General features: G+C 44.2%; 1 protein-coding gene across 1 annotated transcript in view; it reads right to left on the bottom strand.

Annotated features, from left to right (window-relative positions):
- Window positions 1–12795, bottom strand: part of NUDT22 (nudix hydrolase 22) — a 43191-nt gene that overhangs the window by 29327 nt on the left and 1069 nt on the right. The window lies entirely within an intron of this gene.

Genomic DNA, 12795 nt, shown 5'->3' on the forward strand with positions numbered 1-12795 from the left:
TGATGCATCTGCATAAGTGTAAGGTGAAAAAAGTAAAAAAAAAAGTTATATACAAAAAAAGAAAAAAGGGGGGGGGGGGGGGGGTCCATGTTTAAAAGAAGAGGCCCACACGTGTTAGGAAGGTGTTAATAGCTTTGTAGCCAAATTCTTACAACGCCGTCAACGTTTGCTCACGTTGTACAGTCAGCATTGTGGCGCCAGGTGTGTCTTTCACCCAAGTAATTTTTCCTTTGTGTTAGGGGAGCTTCAATTGAGAAGAGGCCAAGATGACCTTAGAAACAAGTATCCATCTGCCACACAATCTAAAATGATTACCTGCAGCTCTTACAAGCTTGATTGGAATGAAGGCGTCAACTAATCATTATTTTCATAATCCATTCGTTGGATAAATACCTTGATAAAAAAAATGTATATGGTTGGGGAACAAATAATTCACTCTGAGAATAAAAAGATATACAGTAGGGTTGTCCCGATACCACTTTTTTAGGACCGAGTACAAGTACCGATACTTTTTTTCAAGTAGTCGCCGATACCGAATACCGATACTTTTTTTAAATATGTCCCCAAATGCAGCCATGTCCCCCCCATATGCAGCCATGTCCCCCACATATGCAGCCATGTCCCTCTAGCCATGTCCCTCTAGCCATGTCCCTCACATATGCAGCCATGTCCCTCTAGCCATGTCCCTCACATATGCAGCCATGTCCCTCACATATGCAGCAATGTCCCTCTAGCCATGTCCCTCGATGCGGCGGCGCGATGCGGCGGGGGGGGAAAGGGGGGGGGGAGTATTCTATTTAGGTATCGGAGGTATTTGCGCGAGTATGAGTACTCCCGCAAATACTCGGTATCGGTCCCGATACCGATACTGGTATCGGTATCTGGACAACCCTAATATACAGTATATATGCTATTAGAGGTGAATATGGTACATATCAGACTTAGAGATCAAGATTTTTGTTAAAAAAATAAAATACATTTAACAAGCAGAACTTTCCCCTTTTGGGTGAAGTTCTGCTTTAAAGTGATTGTAAACGTTTGTCCCCCCCCCCTTTTTAAACAACAAACATGTCATACATACCTGCTCTGTTTAATGGTTTTGCACAGAGCAGCTTCAATCATCCTCTTCTGGGATCCCCCACCACCACTTCTGGCTCCTCCTGCCTTCACAGTGCCCCTTTAGTAAGCTGCTTTCTATACCCAGGACTACATGTCCCATGAGGCATTGCTCCCCATACATTCACAAGCTCTTAGGCACTTACTGACGTGTAAGAACAGCTTACTGAGCTCTATGTGCGTTTTACTGTATTTCCTGATATGTAAAACAAATAATGCATTATGTATGCAGGCCAACTAATCAATTATGAAAATAGTTGACAAATATTTTTTATAATTAGGTTGATTGGTTGTTTCAGCCCCAAATTGGAATAAGTGGTCAAGACTACAATAAATATTTCTATACTAGGGCTGTCCCGATACCACTTTTTTAGGACTGAGTACAAAGTACCGATACTTTTTATCAAGTACTCGCCGATACCGATTACCAATACTTTTTTTTAAATCTTTCTTTTTAAATTTTATTTTTTTACAATTTGTTTGTTTTTTACAATGCTTTCTATTTTTTTTAAGGGGGTGGGGGGGGGGATGGACAGCGTCAGTGTGTTTTTATTTAATATTTTATTATTTACAATTCATTTTTTTATTATTTATTGCAATTCATTTTTTTTTAATCAGCCCTGTTGGGGGGCTTTGGTGAGATATCAGGAGTCTTAACAGACCTCTGACATCTCCCCTTTGAGACAGAGAAAGGGACTAGGGACACAGATTCCCCAGTCCCTTTCTCAGCTGCCTCAGCTGCACTGAAAATGAATGGAGAGAAGACAGCAGCTCCTCTCCGTTCATAAACTGAGACATTGTAAACACAGTTTACGATGTTTCAGTTATGTGAATGGACAGAGTCAGTGATCACTGACTCTGTACATTCGGAAAAGGTAGGAGCCGGATTTACCTCTGCTCTCCATCCTGACAGATCGAGGGGGGTGGAGAACGGATGGGGACACGAAGCAGCACATAGGGGGACACAGAGGGAGACAGCAGCACGGAGGGGGACAGCAGAAGGATACGAGGACAGTCAGCGGTGATCGGTGCTTGTAACTCCCCCACCGCACTGATCACCCTGACTGTCCAGGTATCGGGTGAAGCATCGGAGCATTTGCCCGAGAACAAGTACACGGGCAAATGCTCGGTATCGATACTAGTATCGATATCGGGACAACCCTATCCTATACTGCATCAAAAAAGTGCTATAAAAAGGTTATCCAAGAAATAACTCCTGCACCCCGATGTGTACTGCCTGCAATGAGTATGTGTCTCACAATTTGGGGAACTCAGAGTATGTTTTGCACAAGTGTAGTTGTAAAGCCACAGTAGAACACATTTAAAGTGGTTGTAAACCCTTACATACAGTATACCCATGGAAGTGACTGGCCTCAGGTGATATTAAAGGAGGATCTGTGCAAGTTGTACCTGTTTATCTGCAGCTCCTTTACTATAGCCCTCTAAAAGCACACAGATCAAAGGCTAGTTCACAGCTCCAGCAGGGGTGGGGATCCGACATCGCACACTGCACAGCATAGAGGAGGACAGCCGAGTGTAATCTGAGACCTGAGTGGAGGAAATTGAGAAACATGCATAGCAGAGGCTGTCAATCACCTTCTGTGTGCTGGGGAACAGGAGGGGGTGCAGAAAGTGACTCATGCAGATAACAAAGCAATGACAGAGAAGACAGTAATCAAATAGGTGCTTTGGACCGAGGCAAGCACCCATTATAGGAGGATATGCCCTGTTCATCTTTTATGTCAGAGGTTTACAACCATTTTGAATGTGTGGCCATAGCTAGGGAATAGTCTAGTTACCGGTGCGGTCACAGTCTACTGGCTGTTCTGTCTACTATAATAATTAGAAAAAAAAAATCCATGATGGGAAATGAACGTCGTCAGCAACCAAACAAGATACGGGACAAATCCCAACCAGTGTTGCCGAGGTGATTAAATTCATAACATTTAGTACCATCAATGGGATTAATCAAGAAAGATATGAAGGTGGTTGTTGATTTTCTGCGGTTGCTTGGTTGTTAAATTCATTTATAAGCTTTAGTTTGCCTGAGTCATCGATCCGGTGTGAATACAAAGAATTCTGTGTTTTGACACTCCTATCCGACTTGTGGCAAACGGTAATCTAAGGTGCTGAGACCAGAGACAGTCATTTGGCATTTTCACTTGCAAAGTCAATCGCAGTCCTTATTTGTTTTTCATGACAGGTGCTAAAGGGCATCTTGATTAAAAGTGTAATGCCCTGTACACACGATCGGTTTGTCTGATGAAAACAGACCGATGGACCGTTTTCATCGGACGAACCAATCGTGTGTGGGCCCCATCAGTCCCCCCAATCGGTGAAAAAAAAATAGAACCCGTTTTAAAATTTTCGCATGGTTAAAAAACCGATAGAAAAAAAACGATCGTCTGTGGGGAAATCTATTGGAGAAAAATCCACGCATGCTTAGAATCAAGTCGACGCATGCTCGGAAGCATTGAACTTAATTTTTCTCTGCACAACGTCGTGTTTTACTTCACCGCGTTCTGACACGATCGGATTTTTAACCAATGGTGTGTAGGCAAGACTGATGAAAGTCAGCTTCATCGGATATCTGATGAAAAAAATCCATCGATTCGTTTTCATCAGACGAACCAATCGTGTGTACAGGGCATAACTCTACTTTTGTTGAGCACAAAAAAAACATTCCCCTCTGGGTGATCTATGTACATTGCAAGGATTTTAACAAACTTTGTTGCTACCTTTTGTCATTCTGAAGAAATCACAGTTTGTTCCTCTGTGCCGAGTGAGTCTAATGAGCATGGTTTCAGAATTCTCAACCAACTGCTGCAACTGTAGGGCTCTAATGAGAAAAACTGCAGGGCCTGCATCCCTTTAGGGCCAGTTTAGACCAGACGCAGTTCCGTGTGCTTTTTTTCTGCACAAAATGCATTTACAGTGTTTATCATGTATTACAATGGCTCTAGTTCACACCATGCAGTCAGTTTCCACACCAGTGTGAACTAGAGCCGACTAGAGCCATTGGGATACATGGAAAACACTGCGCATGCATTTTTAGTGCAGAAAAAAAAAAAAAAAAACCACACGGAACTGCATCTGGTGTGAACTGGCCCTTAGACGTGATTTCCTATTGGGAGTATCTTACCAAAAATTAAATTTTTGTTGCAGGGGATGCCATCTTCGTGCAGACTTCTGGGAAAACCAGTGAGCCGAACACACATTGATGTTTCTGGGGGGCGTTCTGTTCACATTCTGGGGCAGATTCACAAAGATCTGCCCCGGCTCAGCGTATCTGAGATACGATACGCCGCCGTAACTTACATTTTTTGGTTTGAATCCTGGAAGAATTTGCGCCGTAAGTTACGGCGGCGTAGTGTATCTCTCGGGGCGTAACGGCGCCTAATTCAAATCGGCGAGTAGGGGGGAGTGTTTCATTTAAATGAAGTGCGTCCCCGCGCCGAACGAACTGCGCATGCGCCGTCCCTAAATTTCCCGTTGTGCATTGCGCTAAATGACGTCGCAAGGACATCATTGTTTTGACGTGGACGTAAATTCCGTCCAGCCCGATTCACGGACGACTTACGCAAACTAATTATTTTTTTTTTTTTAAATGATACGCGGGAACGACGGCCATACTTGACATTGAGTACGCCACCAAACAGCAGCTTTAACTATACGCCGGAAAAAGCCGACTAGAGACGATGTAAGAGAATGCGATGGCCGCTTGTACATTCGTGGATCGTCGGAAATAGCTAATTTGCATACTCGACGCGGATTACGGCAGGAACGCCACCCAGCGGACGCCTAAGAATTGCATCTTAGATCCGAAGGCGTATGCCTGTCGGGTCTAACCCAGATGCCGTCGTATCTTGTTTTGAGGATTCAAAACAAAGATACGGCGCAGGAAATTTTAAAGTACGCCGGCGTATCAGTAGATACGCCGGCGTACTCGCTTTGTGGATCTGCCCCTCCAGGTAGACATATTGCATTTTTTAGAAAATTACAGCAGCTGCAGATTGAAAAAAGGTAATTTTTTTATAACATTCAATTACATAATGACTCATGTCGCAATTGAGATAGATAGATTTTTTTATTTGCCATTTTTTTCCCCCCATAAAAGTGGAGTTACCCTTTAACCACCTAAATACAGGGCACTTTCACCCCCTTCCTGCCCAGGCCATTTTTCAGCTTTCGGCGCTGTCACACTTTAAATGACAATTGCACGGTCATGCAACACTGTACCCAAATTCAATTTTAATAATTTTTTCCCCACAAATAGAGCTTTCTTTTGGTGGCATTTGATCACCTCTGCAATTTAAATTATTTTTTGCACTATAAAAAGCAAAAAAAAAGCTACAATTAAAAAATAAATAAAAAAATAAAAAAGCAATATTTTTAACTTTTTGCTATAATAATTAAATTAATAATAATAATAATAATAATAATAATAATATCCCCCCCCCCCAAAAAAATTATATAAATTATTTTTTCCTCAGTTTAGGCCGATATGTATTCTTCTACATATTTTTGGTAAAACAAAAAAACGCAATAAGCGTATATTGGTTTGTGCACACGTTATAGCGGCTACAAAATAGGGGATAGATTTATAGCATTTTTTTATTTTTTTTACTAGGATTGGTGGTGATCTGCGATTTTTATCATGACTGCGATATTGTGGCGGACACTTTTCACACTATTTTGGGACCATTCACATTTATACAGCGAACATCATTCCGCCGGTCACGCGCATTGGGTTCCCAATGGACACGGCGGGTGTGCGCGCGCCCCCTAGTGGCTCGGGAAGGCGAGGACGTCATATGACGTCCTCCCATGAACTAGAGGCTTATCGTCCCGCCGTCATTTGACGGCGGGGGTAGCCTAGTGCAGCTCTCAAAATTTACACTCGCCTGCTCGCATTTTGCGAGTACATTTTGAGGGCTGGCGAGTGTGGGCTGCCTGGGAGCAGGGGGGGTGAGCAAGGAGAGGAGAGGAGCTGGAGCCACTGCCTGGTTGTTCAAAGCGCGGGGGAACATAACAGCTTTCAATTCAATAGCTGTGTTTCCCGCCGCGAGCCGTCATATACAGCCCCTTGTCTGGGCACTTTGATAGACAGATCACCCACCCCAGGATTGGACGGGTGATCTGTCTATCAAAGTTTCCCGGACAAGGGGGGAGGGGCTGTATATGTCAGCTCGCGGCGGGAAACACAGCTATTGAATTGAAAGCTGTTATGTTCCCCGTGCTTTGAACAACCAGGTGGCGGCGGCTCTGGCTCCTCTCTCTTACCCAGCACAGGTAGGCTGCAATGTGGGGGACGGATAAAGTTGTTGTTAATATTTTTTTATAACTTAATTCTGCATAAAACATTTAAGTGCCATTTTATGAGATTTATGAGGGCGTGTCTAGGGGCAGGATTAGGGGGCGGGATACGATAGGGGTTGGGCGGGACAACTGGTGGCGAGTACGCCTTGAGGCCTGGCTAGTAGCTCAGGACTTGAAATTTTGAGCCCTGGCCTAGTGGATAAACAAAAATGATACACCCTTTTTTCTTTACTGAGAAGTTCTCAGAGTAAATTCATAAATCCTGCTACAAATCGAAGGGCATTTAGGAAAAAACTAAAGACCCACCTCTTCTGAAAGACCGGTTACGACGCTGGATTCCAAGCGCCTTGAGGCGATTAAGTTCGCATTTGCTGCGCTATACAAGTTACTCACTCAGTAAGATATGCGTGCAAGAAGCCTTGAATTTTTTCAGCTTCACCGTCACATAGCCATCAACCACCTGGATGTCAGAGAATGGCAGCTTCCATCTGAGGCTTCTAACACAGCTATATCATTACATTACATTACATTACAAGTACCCTTTAAAATCAAGTAAGCCACTGTGATTCCCCCCCCCCCTCTTATTAAAAAAATCTTACTTCTCATGGTCTGAACAAGTATGCAGATAAAAGGCTTCTGACGTCTTAAATTTCCTCATCCACATTTTTTAAAAGATAATGTCTCAATGTATGGAATCCAGGACGTCACAGTAACAGCCAGGTCACAAACTATCACAGACTTTGTGGGCAGAGTCATCTTCTAAGTAATTTCCTAGCAAATAATGCTGACTTTGACACATGCACAAAAAAAAAAAGAAAAAAAAAAAAAAGAAGGAGGGGGGGGGGGGGAGTAAACAATTGCCCTGGACAGCCAATGGTTAAAACAAACATTAAATAATATTCTCATAGGTGCCGTTACATTACACATATCCTAGGTGCATTTAAAAGTTACCCTTTGCATCTTACGGTTTTGTATGCTATATTTGCCATACACTATACTCCCATGGTATACTGGTGAAGGACATTTTTGATATTTTAAATATGTACTGTACAGTTAAATAGTCCCAAATGCTGACCTCCCCATGGACAATTTTTACCTATTCTTGTGCCGCTCTCATTTGGATGCCAGGAATGCATGCAATCATGTTGGCTCTACTCAAACTACCAGGCAGTGTTGCCAACCTACCAGATTAAAATTTACTGGCACAGCCACATTTTTACTGACATTTCACAAAAGCTACTAAATTACATTTTTAGGTGCAAATTACGGTATTTAGGCTACAAACAAGAACACTAGGCAAATAGCAATGTGATGATATTAAGGTAAAAAAAAAAAAACATATTTTTGTTATTATCGATATAATAAGGGCAAATACATTAGTCACATCATCCCCTGCCTCCATCCCCCTCTGCCACCAACAACCCCTGCCTTCACTCCCTCTGCGGTGCCACAATCTCCCTCTGCCTTCAATCTCCCCCAGGGCCCCTGCCTCCAATCAACCCCTGCCTCCATCGTCCCCTGCCTCCATCCCCCTCTGCGGTGCCACCAACATCCCCTGTCTCCATCCCCACCCTCTGCGATGCCACCAACACCCCCTGCCTTCAATCTCCCCCTGCCTCCATCCCCCTCTGCGCTGCCACCAACAACCCCTGTCTCCATCCCCCACCCTCTGCGGTGCCACCAACACCACCTGCCTCTAATCACTCCCTGCCACTAACACCCCCTGCCTCCAATCTCCCCAGGCCCCCTGCCTCCAATCACCCCCTGCCTCCATCCCCCTCTGCGGTGCCACCAACAACCCCTGTCTCCATCCCCCAGCCTCTGCGGTGCCACCATCACCCCCTGCCTCCAATCCCCCCCTGCCTCCATCGCCCTCTGCGGTGCCACCGCAGCCACCATCACCCCCTGCCTCCAATCTCCATGCGCATTTCCAAGCCGAACCGATCTCCGCTATTTTTACTGGCACATTTCTGCAACCACGGACATTTACGAACGGGGGAAAAAGTGCCCGTTTTTACGAACTGTCCATAAAAATACGGACGGTTGGCAACACTGCTACCAGGATGCAGCTTGAAAATTAGATATCCTCATTCCCAACAGGGTAACCACAATGACTCGAGTAGATATTTAGAAGCAAGAATTTATTCTTGCTTAGCTGATGATATTATTTCAAAGTGGATCTATAATATAATGACCTAGTCACCCTGCGGGATACGCAGGTCATATAAGAAACGTACTATAAAATTATTATACTGACCTTGTGAAACACTATTAAAAATAATAGACAAAGCATATTCGTATATCCCCCTGAGGAAGCATTTATGCAAAACACGTCGGGATAAAATGCAAAGCCTCAATTAAACTGCTGTAAACGGATACCCGCCTTACACGACAATCTAGCATTTGAATTGTTACCCATGCCAATCAATTTGTATGCTTTATTAAAATGTGTTAAATCCTTTGTTCAAATTGCTTCTCATTATTATTTGCAATGCACCGTAAAAATACCTCTTATCTCTCAATTTCAGTGATCTCCAAACTGCAGCCCTTTGCTTACTTTTACCAGTGAAGCGCACAAATTCTCCCAATGACACCAACAATGGAGTCAATTCCTCCCAATGACACCACTGATGGGGCACAATTCCTCCCAATGACACCAGTGGTGGGGGTTTCAGCTATTATTAAGCACTAAACAAACAATAGTGTGAAATGCGTCAGCTGGTATCCTGTCTGCTGTGACATGTACTTTGTGATCCTGTTTTATTAAACGCTTGGGATCCGCGCTATAGTCAAATGACGGCTACAGCGCGGACCTGAAAATCCAACTGGACGTCAATTGACGTCCGCCCCTTTGCGCGTTCCCCGCACACGCTCCAGAGCGCGCAGCGGGGAAACTCTGTGTTGGCCGTGCCCCTTGGACACAGCCAATTACAGATCGCCGCGAACGGCCAATCAGAGTGGCCGTTTGCGATCTGTGCGGCCAATGAGAGATGATCTCATATGTAAACATATGAGATCATCTCTCATTGTCGTTTTACACAGAGACAGCGTCCTGTCTCTGGAGAGGAGACCGATCTGTGTCCCTTGTACATAGGGACATAGATCAGTCACCTCCCCCAGTCACCCCCCTTCCCCCACAGTTAGAACACAATGCAGGGAATACATTTAACCCCTTCCTCACCCCCTAGTGTTAACCCCTTCAATGCCAGTCACATTTATACTGTAATTAGTGCATATTTAAAGCACTAATCGCAGTATAAATGTGAATGGCGCCAAAAATGTGTCAAAAGTGTCCGATGTGTCCGCCATAACGTCGCAGTCCCAATAAAAATCGCAGATCGCCGCCATTTCTAGTAAAAAAAATATATAATAATAATTCTGTCCCCTATTTTGTAGGCGCTATAACTTTTGCGCAAACAAGTCGCTTATTGCGATTTTTTATTTTTTTTAAACCAAAAATATGTAGACGAATACGTATCGGCCTAAACTGAGAAAAAAAAATGTGTGTTTTTTTTTTTTTAATTGGGATATTTATTATAGCAACAAGTAAAAAATATTGTATGTTTTTCAAAATTGTCGCTCTTTTTTGTTTATAGCGCAAAAAATAAAAACCGCACAGGCGATCAAATACCACCAAAAGAAAGCTCTATTTGTGGGGAAAAAAGGACGTCAATTGTTAGTTAAAGCGACGCAGTGCCAAAAGCTGAAATTTCACCTGGGCAGGAGGGGGGTATATGTGCCCAGTAAGCAAGTGGTTAATAAGGCTGTCCAGAGTGCGGCTGTCCAGATATTCCTTTCCATTTACCAGTGGTGGGGGGGTTGTTTACTCCAACTGATGCTGGGTCATATTTTTACTCCTGATGGCCACAATCTGTAGAACAGTAATCCGCCCCTTTTTTTGTGGAAAATTTGGAAACCCCTGCTTTAAAGTTTAAGTTAAAACATTTTTTTTTACAAAAAGTGTTCCTTGTGTTGGTGGCTTAACCACCCCCATAGCCCTGAAGCTGTGATCTTCCTGTCCTATGGGGTTTAATACAATCCACTGGACCTGTTACAGGCACTTGTCAAAAATGCCAACAATGCCTTTCCATCCACCAGCTCCATTCATAAAGGCTATACCAATGCTCCCCACAATGAAAAATGCCCTATGAATGGAGTAGGCAGCCCTTTCATTCATCCAACCGTCCTCTATTCATAAAGTACTTTTTCATTGTGGAAATAGAAATTACAGCTTTTATGAATGGAGCAGAAAATGCAGCTTTAGCACTTTTGTCAAGTTCCTGTGACAGGTCCAGCCGCTCCAACTAACCTCTGCTGCACCGGAAGACCACAGCTGTGAGTGAGGGTATCTTGGGGGTTAGAGTTGCACGATTAAGCGTCAAGAATTGTTATTGCGATTTTTTCCCCGATCTTTCGATGCAGAGAATTCCCTCTGCTTTGCAGAAGCCACAGCTGTCAAAAGAAAGGAAGAAAAAAATCCCGGCAGTCTGCCAAGCATCACAACATTCTTTATCAGTGGAATGTTAAGTCTAAACATTGTAACAATTTGTCCTTTACAAAAGGAAAAGACTGTGTATAAAATGAGAAAAGTTTAGGTCCCTTTCACACGGCCAGACCGTTCAGGTCCGCCTGTTTTGATGGGGGACCTGAACCGCTCCATGCATGCCTTCGATCTGCCAAAATCAGACGATGGCGACATGTCCCCACCAGTCCATGGCGGATGTCCATTTTCATCAGATTTCTCCATAGGAGACAGCGCCGCTGCACAAGCCCCTCCCCGCTCAGTGAGCAGAGAGGGAGAGTGGAGATATCTCCCGCTGAGCTGGCGGGATCTGGTGGACTCCATAGCGATGGAGTCCGCCTCGTGTGAAAGAGGCCTTAAACACTAAACCTTTTTCTGACATTTGTTGGTTTCAAGTTAAAATATATTTTTTTGCTAGAAAGTTACTTAGAACCCCCAAACACACACACACACACACACACATATATATATTTTTTTTTAGTAGAGACCCTAGAGAATAAAATGGCGGTTGTTGCAATATTTTATGTCACACTGTATTTGCACAGCGGTCTTTCAAATGCAATTTTTTGGGAAAAAAATACTTTCAAAGTGGTTGTAAACCGTCGGGTTTTTTCACCTTATTGCATCCTATGCATTAAGATAAAAAAAAAAAAAAAACACACACCTTGTACTCTGCGCCCTCCCCCCCCCCCCCCGTTTTACTTACCTGCGCCCCGAACTTCCGTGGGCTCGTTCCCGCGTCACTTTAAGTGGCTCGTCAGCTGTTCATTGGTTGGATTGATAGCAGCGCAGCTATTGGCTCCCACTGCTGTCAATCAAATCAATGGCACATCGAGGGGCGGGGCCGAGTGGCGGTGCGGGTAAACTGCATTGCATCAGTGTAAAAGCAACCGTGGGCCCCTTTCACACGGTCAGTCCGACCCAATTGGACCCTTCATTCACCTCTAAGGAGTGGCAGATGTAAACCTACTTGTGTCCTACCTCCAAACTGATCAGGCTGTGTCCGTGTCCACTCTGCCATCCGCCCGCTCCACTGATTGTGGCCCGCGACCAGTTACCATGTCACTTAAGTGGCCCTCGCGCTTCAAAAGTTTGGACACCCCCGATTTAAAGTGTCTCTGATTAACCACACATAAAGTTCAGCTGTTCTAGTAGGTCTTTCCTGACATTTTCTTAGTCACATTCTACAGCAAAAGCCATGGTCCGCAGAGAGCTTCCAAAGCATCAGAGGGATCTCATTGTTAAAAAAGGTTTCAGTTTTTGGCCACATTAAGGTGGAAAAAGTTCTGAAATGATTTCTCTTTGTCTCATTTTTTTTTTTTTTACATCAAAGAAACCTGACATTTGAACAGGGGTGTGTATACCTTTTATATCCACTGTACCTGTCACAAGCAATGAACCTTTTACATGGAGGCCGGACTCAACAACCTACCAAGCCACTCATCACACAGACAGGTGCCTGGCCAAGGGATTTTGCTGTGGGGTGGGCTAATACTGATGGGTTCTATAGCAGGAGCACCTCCCTTTGAGTGACAGCGGACATCAGGGTGTATTCCATAGTTGCTGTTCAGCCCAATAGTGGCTATGGAATCCACCCCAGTGACCCCACATCTGTCAATCAAGGGTGGTGGACCTGATGGGGAACTAGACTCATAACTTCCCCATCAGGCCCCACCCACCCAATAGGTGCAGTTGCATGGAGCCGAGTAGATGAATGGGTGGAGCCTGGAAAGAATGCTGATAAACTAGTTCTCCATCAGGTCCACCTCCCATGTGATTCCTGTCAACTATCAGTAGTTTATGCCTGGCAGCCATCAGAGGTCCTGTATAGGACATAA

This window comes from Rana temporaria, chromosome 11 (assembly GCF_905171775.1).
Source record: "Rana temporaria chromosome 11, aRanTem1.1, whole genome shotgun sequence".
NCBI classification, from domain to species: Eukaryota; Metazoa; Chordata; class Amphibia; order Anura; family Ranidae; genus Rana; species Rana temporaria.